Here is an 11593-nt window from a genome sequence, read left to right on the forward strand (position 1 = left end):
CCGGCCCTATAGAAAAAACCTCTCCAAAAAAAAAAAAAAAAAAAGATATAAAAAAAAAAATTAAAAAGAAGGATTTAGAGCACACAGGCCCACATGCCCAGCATGATTTTCAAGCTACCAGGTCCAGGACTCAAATCATGGTTGACCATGTGAGAGTCCAGTGACTTACCCTCCACACCACCTGCCGACCTCACTCTCTCCCCCATTCTTAAGCAAAATTTAACTCATATAATTTTGCTGCAATAACTATCTTCCCCATCATGACAACATCCCCTTGTTTAATCTCTTTTTCAATCTCAATCACCTTTGCATTTACTCCCACACTGGTTTACACCATAACTTATCTTCTCTGTGTGTATGTTCAGTCTTCAAACACATTATATACAGCTTGACGATCAGGGCTAATGTTTCCTTTTTATGCCACTTTGGTGCCTAATTTGGTGTGGGCACCGCCCATGGTCAACTGTCAAGACCTCCATGTGATGAAACGTCTCTATGCCAAGCTCCACCGTGGCCTTCCCACCTGTCCTAGAGGACAAGGACATATCTATGACACACCACGTCTCATGCTGAAACCACGACAAGAATCCACAACAAGCCCTCCTTCTTAGAACAAGCAGCTCATTTGTCAATGATGATATAAACAAATGTTTGCCCAAAGATTCCTTATCTCCCGAGAATTATTTCAGCAACATGAGCACTGAGACAAAAATCCACCAAGACATTTTTTATTGGTCACTTCTTTGTAGACTAACATGCTCAGGCTTTGCATTCCATGAAATGTATCTGCAAAACGAAACGAGCTCTACAGCTCTTGGGAAGACGAAAGTCATAATGGAGAATCTCACACTCAACGGAAGCAAACGTTCCCGTCCTTTGGTCTCCAGGCTGCAGAGACCAGGCTGCAGAGATAGGGTTGTTCTTTTTTTTTTTTTTTTTTTGGAGAAATTTTTGCTACAGGGTGCGTGCACTCGCCAGGTGGACAGAGAGAGACAGAGAGACAGAAGGCAAGAAATCATCCCCCAAGGGCGATGGTCACACAGCAATCCCTTCTCCTCCATTCTCCTTTCGGGATCTTGGGCATGCACACACACGCACGTGGCGTGAGTTTAAGTCACCGGGTCCGGGACTTGAACTGCGGTCGACTATGTGGGAGTCCAGTGACATAGCCATTATGCTAACTGCTGGTCCCCAGAGATAGGGTTGTTCCTTATAGACAACTGTGTGTGTGGAAAAGAGAAAGAAATGGAGAGAGAGAGAGATAGAACAGAGGGAAAAAGTAATATTGACTAAGAACAAGAGAAAGTTAAAGGTAGTCACTGATGATCAGGTGGCCTGGTAGGAATTCTACTACTGAGTCTCAATTTATTAAACGAATGTTTCTGCCCAATGTATGATGCCAGACCAGCATCCAATGAGTGAAATACCAAGAGAAAAACTGAAGGGGTTTCTCAGTGTGGTGCAGGAAGCAGACTTAGGACGTAGAGGTAGAGCCCCATAACAACACTAGAGTGAAGAGTACAGGTACTGGAGGCCAGGAAAGAACCTGCTAACTCTGCCTGGAGAGTTCTGGAACAGCTTCCCAGAGAAAGAAACCACAACAGCCCAGAGGAAATGACGTCACCACAGAGGTCAAGGTTATTGTTTCCCAAACAATCACTCTAGGCCCCAAGCTCTGCCAGCCAAAGGACATTATCCACAGTTGATCAGGTTTGTAAGGGACCCACACTTCCTTGCCCAGTTTTGGATCACAAACGAGGCGAGGGAAGCTAGAAAGTAAAATTCACATGCTTCCACCCTGTGGCTCGTTGGCAGCCCACGGGGGAGAGCCGAGGGGTGCACATGACACAGAGCTGTACTGACTGGTCACATTTATAATTGACTTCTGGCCTGTTTCCAACAGAAATAACGAGGACAGCAATGGCGCAGCGTGCCAAGCTAGTGCCCAACACGATGCGTGGAGCTTTCCTGTCTTCTCTCCCCGGACTCTCCCAGAGACTTAATGAGGTAGTAGAGACAGGGAGAAAAGTTAACATTTAGGTGACTGCTACATTTTTTTTATTTTTTTATTTATTTTTTATATACATTCAATCACATTGTTTAGCTTACAATGTGAGCATTTCAATATGTGCACATTTCTCCCCAGTCCCGTTGATCAATATATCTTCAACCGATAACACCACACCTCCCCATCCCGTCAATGCTCTACCTCCGTGTCCCTTCTCCAAATGTCCTTCCTTAGGCCCCACCCCTCCACACACACCTCATCTGACAGTCACACCCCTCTCTTGTGTTTGTACAACCTTTAGTCAATCAGTTTCACTCATAGAGTGCAGACACTCGGAGTATGTTAAGTGGGGACATACAATGTCTCTCCTTCATATCCTGACTTGCCTCGCTCACCAGTAAATCTTCCACATCCTTCCACTTTCTGTCAAAAGCCAGGGTTTTGTTGGGTTTTGTGACTGCTACATTTTAAGCATGACCAAAGAGTAGTGTATGCCTATTATCCACAAAACCCTGTCTTGTTTCAGAGAGTAGCACGGTATCTTCTCTCCAGACAGGTGTTTGAAACCCACGTGAATCTAAAGTCTGGGGACTATCCTAAAACCCTCCAAGCTGATTTTCCTGTCTTTGACCCCAGCCATCAACCAACTCCACACCTGGAACAGGGCGAGACTGGGTCTCCTTGCTAATTGGCTGTGGGATAAAAGTCCCAGAAAATCTCACCAGCTAAACCCCTCTGTGGCAGCCCAATATTCTCAGGTCAGATCGAAGCTAGCCATAAAGGTGAGCAAGGGAAACCTCTTCTTCCACTTTCCTCAGACTTCATTATATTCAGCTCTTGAGTCCTGATTGTGTCTCTCATGGGCCAGCAAGACCTGCTCTTAGAAACTGGTCTGTGTTGAGACCAGCAGATGGCGTAGTGGTTACATCGCTGGACTCCCACATGGCCAGTCACAGTTTGGATCCCAGACCCTGTGGCTTGAAACTCAAGCTGTGTGTGTGTGACGGATGCCCAAAACCCCCAGAGAAAAATGGAGGAGAAGGGACTGTTGCATGGCCATCCCCCTAGGACGTGGTTTCTCACTTTCTGTCTCTCCAGCTAGCGCACGCGCCATATAGCAAAAACCTTTCTACAAAAGAGAGACAGAAATAAAAAGTAAAGAAAGAAAGAGAAGAAATTGATCTGTGTCAGGTTTTCCTAGCACCTGACTTAGCATTCTTTCCAAGGCTTTGGCTGGGGCTCTTACAACTGGCTCTTCATGCCTCCAGCTCCCTGTGTGATCTATTGCACCTTAGCAAGCTCTTGGCCAAGGCTGCTGGTTGGAGTCCCACTGGGGAAGCAGGACTTGATCCCTAGTCCTCAAACTCCAAAGCTCACTGTGCTTGTAAAAGATCAGTCACTGACTAGTGATACTACACACAAGGAGAGACTCCACCCTCGAGCTCAGCATTGTCAGCTAGGTAAGAAGAAAAGTGGAGGGGAGTGAATACCTCAAGCCCCAGAGCCTTGCATTTAGAGAGCGCCTGCTCTGAATCTGAAGTCGGGTAGGCATATTACTCCCTGACAGGTTCACTCATGGGAACATGGTGGCCATGTGGTGGCCTATAAGAATCTCTGCAGCAGAGGTTCAGAGCACGGGCCCCATACGTTACATCCAGTTCTGGTTAGTCTCTTAGTAGTAGGAGGGCCAAGCCCTGAATCATGGGAAAAACAAGTGTGAGAATGGAAGGGAAGCCTTTGGAGCCTGTCTGGCTGGTCCCTGGTGAGGGGCTGAGCTATGGTTCACCTAAAGACAGGCTGAGACGTGATGAGGCAAGGCAAAAAGAGAGGCTGAGAGAGGACAGTGCGAGAAAGGAGGGCAAGGCTCCACAGGGAGGAGGGTGTGCGGACAGCCGCCAGGGGTCTGCATCTCCTGGGAAGAAAGGGCAGTGGGGAGAGAGAGGAAAAATGCTCCCATAGCTATGTTGAAGGGTTCTGCAAAATAGCCAACATTTATATGGTACTCTAGGGACCAGCAGATGGCATAATGACTATGTTGCTGAACTCCCATGTAGTCAACCACAGTTCAAATCCCAGATCTGGTGGCTTAAACTCACACTGGGCACTTGTGCATGTGCGTCAAAGATCCTAAGAGGAGGATGGAGGAGAAGGGATTGCGGCGTGGCCATCCCCCCTGGGGGGTGATTTCTCGCTTTCTCTATATATATCTCTGTCTTTCTGGCAAGCGCACACGCCCTATAACAAAAACCTCTCCAGAAAAAGAAAAAAATAAAAAAATACAGCACTCAAAGGGGTTGAGACCAGGTGGGAAGAGACATGAGGGAAACTTCTGCTTTATATTTTGATTACGGTATAGGTAAAAATTGTTCAAAGTCCATCCGATTGCGCATTTAGGAACTGTGTGTTTTGTTGATACAGATATGTCACCTCGATTAAACAAAAATCAGTCTCCAAATTCCAAGGCTCTATCAAATTCTATAAATTCAACATTTGAAATCTTATTTACATGGCATGGCCCTCTACTTGTAAATACGCGCTCATTTTGTGTCTAAAATCACTTCACAGAAAGGTTTGCATTCTCTAACACAGTAGCACTGTAGGTGGGGCCTGGTTCAAAACATAAAAATGAAATACTCTAGTTATTGTTCGTATTTGAAGTCTGCCCACGACACCAACTAAACATATTCGAAATACCTCAGTGAAGTAGGCCCAGTGAGAATTTCCTGGCATGCTTTTAAGATGTGGTAAGAGGTACAAGCATATTTTCAGCTGGCACAGGTACTTTTGTTTGGGATTAAAAAGAGGAGATAGAGGGAACCAGCAGTTAGCGTAATGGCTATGTTGCTGGACTCCCACGTAGTCGACCGCGGTTCACGTCCCAGACCCAGTGGCTTAGAACTCACGCCGGGCGCGTGTGCGTGCGTGCCCAAGATCCCGAGAGGAGAATGGAGGAGAAGGGATTGCGGCGTGACCATCCACCCTGGGGGGTGATTTCTCACTTTCTGGACCAGCAGATGGCATAATGACTATGTTGCTGAACTCCCATGTAGTCAACCACAGTTCAAATCCCAGATCTGGTGGCTTAAACTCACACTGGGCACGTGTGCATGTGCGTCAAAGATCCTAAGAGGAGGATGGAGGAGAAGGGATTGCGGCGTGGCCATCCCCCCTGGGGGGTGATTTCTCGCTTTCTCTATATATATCTCTGTCTTTCTGGCAAGCGCACGCGCCCTATAACAAAAACCTCTCCAAAAAAAGAAAAAAAGAAAAAAAATACAGCACTTACTCTAGGGACCAGCAGATGGCATAATGACTATGTTGCTGAACTCCCATGTAGTCAACCACAGTTCAAATCCCAGATCTGGTGGCTTAAACTCACACTGGGCACTTGTGCATGTGCGTCAAAGATCCTAAGAGGAGGATGGAGGAGAAGGGATTGCGGCGTGGCCATCCCCCCTGGGGGGTGATTTCTCGCTTTCTCTATATATATCTCTGTCTTTCTGGCAAGCGCACACGCCCTATAACAAAAACCTCTCCAGAAAAAGAAAAAAATAAAAAAATACAGCACTCAAAGGGGTTGAGACCAGGTGGGAAGAGACATGAGGGAAACTTCTGCTTTATATTTTGATTACGGTATAGGTAAAAATTGTTCAAAGCCCATCCGATTGCGCATTTAGGAACTGTGTGTTTTGTTGATACAGATATGTCACCTCGATTAAACAAAAATCAGTCTCCAAATTCCAAGGCTCTATCAAATTCTATAAATTCAACATTTGAAATCTTATTTACATGGCATGGCCCTCTACTTGTAAATACGCGCTCATTTTGTGTCTAAAATCACTTCACAGAAAGGTTTGCATTCTCTAACACAGTAGCACTGTAGGTGGGGCCTGGTTCAAAACATAAAAATGAAATACTCTAGTTATTGTTCGTATTTGAAGTCTGCCCACGACACCAACTAAACATATTCGAAATACCTCAGTGAAGTAGGCCCAGTGAGAATTTCCTGGCATGCTTTTAAGATGTGGTAAGAGGTACAAGCATATTTTCAGCTGGCACAGGTACTTTTGTTTGGGATTAAAAAGAGGAGATAGAGGGAACCAGCAGTTAGCGTAATGGCTATGTTGCTGGACTCCCACGTAGTCGACCGCGGTTCACGTCCCAGACCCAGTGGCTTAGAACTCACGCCGGGCGCGTGTGCGTGCGTGCCCAAGATCCCGAGAGGAGAATGGAGGAGAAGGGATTGCGGCGTGACCATCCACCCTGGGGGGTGATTTCTCACTTTCTGTCTCTATGTCTCTCTCTGTCTGTGTGGCGAGCGCATGCGCCCTATAGCGAAAACCTCTCCAAAAAAAAAAAAAAAGAGGAGATAGCTGCTTTTCTTAACATAACGAGGTCCACACCCTTACAATTACCCAGACCCATTCTACACAGAAAAAGCAGATTGGAGCCAAGTACTGAGGACCATATGACTCTTCTTCTTCTCTAGATTATAATTGCCACAGTCCCCACTACTCCCTATTGTCATACCAAGATACCTTCACCTACTCCTTCCCTGCTAGCCTGGTGATTTTTTTTGCATTTCAGATTCAAACTGTGAATACGTTGAAAACAAAACACCGGAGTGTTACAGACAGAATTATATTCATGCTTCTTCGATAAAACCAATTGAATACTTACTCACAGAGAAGGATCCCATTTTCCAATCCTGTCCGAAAATCTTTATCACCAAAACTTCTGCCAGTTACTTGCTGGAAAAGAACAAAGAAAAAGAACATAAATTTGCCATTTTTAACTAGGAAACTCAGTGATTTTTTTTTCCCCAAGAACCTTGAAAAAAACCAGTGGCATTCCAAGAATGGGGAAAATCTGTTAAGCCTGAACTTCCTCTGCCTAGGAGCTTTGCCGACATCAGCTAAACTTAAATTTAGACCATGTCTTTGAAGCTTTTTTCCTGTCTATTACCTTAAACAATATCTGTTCTTCCTGATAAGAATTTCTTATTTGGGGGCTGGTGGAGTTGGCCACAATTATCCAAGAAAGAAGATCAAATGGAATGATTTAAAATACCATAATGACAAAAAAGGAGGAAAAAATGAAAGGAATCATTTAACAAATAGAAAGATTACAGACTTAAACCTAATGATATCCATAATAAGATTAAATATAAATGGGTTAAGAATCCCCAACTCAAGGGCAGATTGCCAGACTGGATAAGAAAACAAGCTCCAACTCCATGCTCTCTACAAAGATGCACTTCAAATATAAAGACACAAGTAAATGCAATAGAAAAATGGACTAAGATACACCGTGCTAGCATTAATCAAAAGAACGCCGAAGCAATCATGTTAATATCGTCCAGAGAAATGTTCGAAACACAGAATAGTAACAAGGAGAGGGAAAGTCATTTCATCACGATAAAGATGTTACCTGATCAGGAAGGCATTACAATCCTAAATACTTATGTACCCAATAAAAAGCTTCAAAACACATAGGGCAAAACAGAAATAATCAAAAGGAGAAAATAGACAAATCCATTATGTGAGTCAGATTTAGATCTCTCTTCAGTAGATGACAGGAGAGACAGAAAATCAGCAAAGATAAAGCAGACTTGAGCAATACTACTGATCAAATTTCTAGAATATTCTAGAATATTCTACCCTATAACTGAAGAAGACACTTTTCCCCCTTTAAGTTCATAAGGAACGTTTGTCAAGACAGACCAAATTCTGGGTCAGAAAATGTCTCAAAACACTTCAAAGAATTTATACAGGCCGGCAGATGGCATGGGGGTTGAGGTGGCTGGATCCCCACATGGCCAGCTGCGTAGTTCAAGTCCAAGACCCGGAGGCTTGAAAAATAAGCTGGGCACATGCATGTGCATGTTTAAAATCCTGAGAGGGGAATGGAGGAGAGAAGACTGCAGCATGGCCATTCCCTGGGAGGGTGCTTTCTCACCTTCTTCTCTCTCTCTCTCTCTCTCTCTCTCTCTCTTTCTCTTCCCCTCCCTGGTACGTGCACATGCCTTATAGCAAAAATTTAAACAAATTTTTAAAAAATCATACAAATTATGTGATCTGACCACAATGGAATTAAAGTCTAAATTAACAACAGGAATTATCTTTGAAACATCCCAAATATTTTAAAACTAAGTAACAACTTTCAATAACCTGTTGATCAGAAAGGAAGTTTTTAAAAACTGAGAATGCATTTTATATTTTACAGTAAAAGAACAGGGCAATATCAAAATGCCCAGGAGACAGTAAAATGGCACTGGGGAAAATGCAGAGCACAGAATACTGATCCCAGAAAGAAGATCTCCAGCCAGTGGGTTCTGCTCCCACTTTAAGCAAATTTAGTTCAAATTAAGTCAAAGAAAAAGGGAAAAATAATTAGAGCTGAAATCAAACAGAAAACTGAAAAACAATAGAGAAAACTCAATGGACCCCCAAACTATTCATCTGAGATCAATAAGCCTATAAACTTTCAGCCAGATTGATAAATCCTTAGCCAATCAAGTTGGTAAACCACTGGTTTTTAGCCAAAAGGAAAAGAAAGTTACCAGTTTTAGGAATGACAGAGTTGATACCATTATAAATGCCACAGATATTAAAAGGATACCAAGGGCATATTATAAATCAATTCGTGCCAATAAAAGCTAAGACTTTGATGTACAGAAACACAAACAACCACAGTTCCCTCACCATAGTAATAGAACACCTTCACAACAAAACCGTCAGGCCTGGGAGGCCTATCCTGCTAAATTGGACCAATTATTTAAGGAAGAAAACATGAAATCCTATACAAACTCTTCCAGAAAGTTAACAAGGAGAGAATACTTCCCAACTCGTTTTACTATCCAGCTTTACCTTCATGCCACACACCTACACACAGGAAATGCCGCCATGTTGGTTCTTCATGGTGGGACCTGCAAGTGCTTTTAATTTTGCTTTTACATGTTTCCATACTGGGCCAGCAGGTGGCGTGGTGGTTGAGGGGCTGGATTCCTACGTGGCCAACCGTGAATTGAGTCTGGTCCTGGAGGCTTGAAACTCACACCTGGCACATGTGTATACATGCCCCAAATTCCAGGATGAAAATGGGGAAGAAGAGATTGTAATATGGCCATCCCCACTAGGGAGTGATTTCTCACTTTCCCTCTGTCTCTTTCTGGTGAGTGCCTGCACCCTAGATCAAAAGTCTTTCTCTTAAAAAAAACTAAGTGTGTCCATATTTTCCTTGAACTTTCTATAACTAATAACTATTACTTTAATTGCCAGAAAAAAACACATTTTTTTTTTTACAGAGTTGACATAAGAGCAATTTAACCAAATCATTTCATTTCCTTTTGGGGAGGGTTACAAAGTGGTACATAGACTTAGAAAAAAAAGAGGCAGAGTAAGTGAGAAATCAATCTTCAGTGGGGAATGGCCACGCTCCAATCTCTTCTCCTCCCTTCACCTCCAGATTTGGGGCATGTACAAGTGCCTGGAGTAATTTTCAAGCCACTGGGTCTGGGACTCGAACCATAGTCAGCCATGTGGGAGTCCAGCACCTTAACCACCATGCCACCCTGGCTCCTTAATTCTTTTTCTAAAGCAAAGTTCAAATTGTACCATAAAACAGCCTTATTACTCCTCTCACTAGAAAGGCATTTCATTAGCCAAATATAACGACATGCCTCAAAGAGTTATTTAAAAGTTGTTAATATGATCTCATTGTTATCTGAGGGAAGGTAAGAAAACAGATTTTTTAAAAAGTAGTAGTCATTTGAAAAGATCGACTTTTTTCCTCCCAAAATAAAGAAATGCAGAAAGATGCCTTGCAAAACATAGACTTTAAATATCTTAGCCTTTTCCCCACAACCTGCCAATGTTTTGCCATGGATCTGTCAGCTGCCAGAATGAGTCAGACTCTCCAAACATCACTAATCTCTGTTCCCCAACAAGCAAGAGGGTTTTAAAACATTTTTGCCCAGCTCTTTACATTTTCTCTTTTTTTGGAGAGGTTTTTGCTATAGGGCACGTGCGCTCGCCAGAAAGACAGAGACAGAGGGGCAGAAAGTGAGAAATCGCCCCCCCGGGGGGGATGGCCACACCACAATCCCTTCTCCTCCATTCTCCTCTCGGGATCTTGGGCACACACGCACACGTGCCCGGCGTGAGTTTAAGCCACCAGGTCTGGTACTTGAACCGCGGTCAGCTACATGGGAGTTCAGTGACATAGCCATTACGCTAACTGCTGGTCCCTACATTTTCTGTTAAAAGTATTATGTTCCAGTGAAAACGGTGCCAACACGGAGAGCTCGCGATGGTGTAGCCACATTTGTCACAGAATCTCTGTTCAGGTCACCGAGGCCTCACTCCATGACCTGAGCCAGGGATGAGGAGCAGCAGAAGAGGCCCATCTGCAGGGAGCTCGTGGAAGAGAAGGAAAGCAGACAGCTCTGCTCTGACCAGAGACACCAGGTAACATGATGCTGTGCACACACACAGCCTGGAATGTTTACGTGCCATTGAAAAATCACCCTGCATGGCCACTAGAAACTTCCAGCAGAGGGTGACGCATTAGTCCAAAGTCGGCCTTCTAACCTGTGGGAGGCTGCGCACCAGCGAATATCACCAGTTTCTCAGCGAACAATTACACAATGCCAAAAGCCATGATTGGCTCCCCGTTCAAAACCTCACCTTCAAGACCATACTCTGATTGGCCACTTCCCTTAGCAAATCAGTGAGCTTAGAATCCCTCAGATTTGCATATCTGGCACTTCATGATTGGTCCACAAAAGCAACCAATCATAACCCACCTTTTACAATCCTTCATTCAACCAATCACTGCCCACCAACATGTATATAACCACGATCCCTTGCCCACAATCTCCAGGCAACCCGGACTACCCTGAAGAGTTGTGACACTGCATTGTCTCCGGAAGACCCTGAAGTGTTGTGACACTGCCTCGTCTCCGGACGACCCTGAAGAGCTATAACACTGTGTCATCTCCCTGCTGCCCACAATAAACAGACGATCCTGAAGAGTTGTAACACTGCGTCGTTCGTCCCGTCTCTCACTCCTTCCCTCAGGAAACCTGTTTGACTGTCCCCTGGGTCAGGACACTAACCAAAGGCCCAGATCCAGTCTCATCACATTTCATTTCCGAGACTCCAGGTTCCAGCAGTGGGACTGGTGCCACGTGTTTGGGGGCAGGTGTTTGTTTCACCTCTGTCCCTCCTCCTTGGTCTTCTGTCCCCCCTCCTGTGCCCACTGGGTCCCATCTCAGCCTCCATACTGCTCTACATTGATTCGAATCCTCACTCACTTTTCAAAACACAGATGACTTGGGCTAGAGGTGCCTGGATCTTTGTTGGGAGGATTGACAGTGAATCAGACCCTAGACTTTCCACAAGGGCCGCGCCACTGGGAGGGTGACCCTTAGGCAGGAGCAGCATCCTCCTTGTCTGGGAGGAATGTGAGAAACACAGACATCCAGTCCTTTCACCAGCTTCAAGGCCCGCTAAGCCAGACCCACTGCTCTCGACCCTTATGCAATTCCAAGCACACTAAATTCACAGTAAACTTTTTTTTTTT

General features: G+C 44.6%; 1 protein-coding gene across 1 annotated transcript in view; it reads right to left on the minus strand.

The window, feature by feature from the left end:
* LIMCH1 (LIM and calponin homology domains 1) overlaps positions 1-6742 on the minus strand; it is a 237730-nt gene extending 230988 nt beyond the window's left edge. The window contains exon 1 of the mRNA XM_027768570.1: positions 6689-6742. The gene's annotated coding sequence lies outside the window, so the exon portion shown is untranslated. The remainder of the gene's footprint in view (positions 1-6688) is intronic.
* Between the last annotated feature and the right edge of the window lie 4851 nt (positions 6743-11593).

Source organism: Tupaia chinensis, unplaced genomic scaffold (genome assembly GCF_000334495.1).
Source record: "Tupaia chinensis unplaced genomic scaffold, TupChi_1.0 Scaffold146907_1, whole genome shotgun sequence".
Lineage (NCBI taxonomy): Eukaryota > Metazoa > Chordata > Mammalia > Scandentia > Tupaiidae > Tupaia > Tupaia belangeri.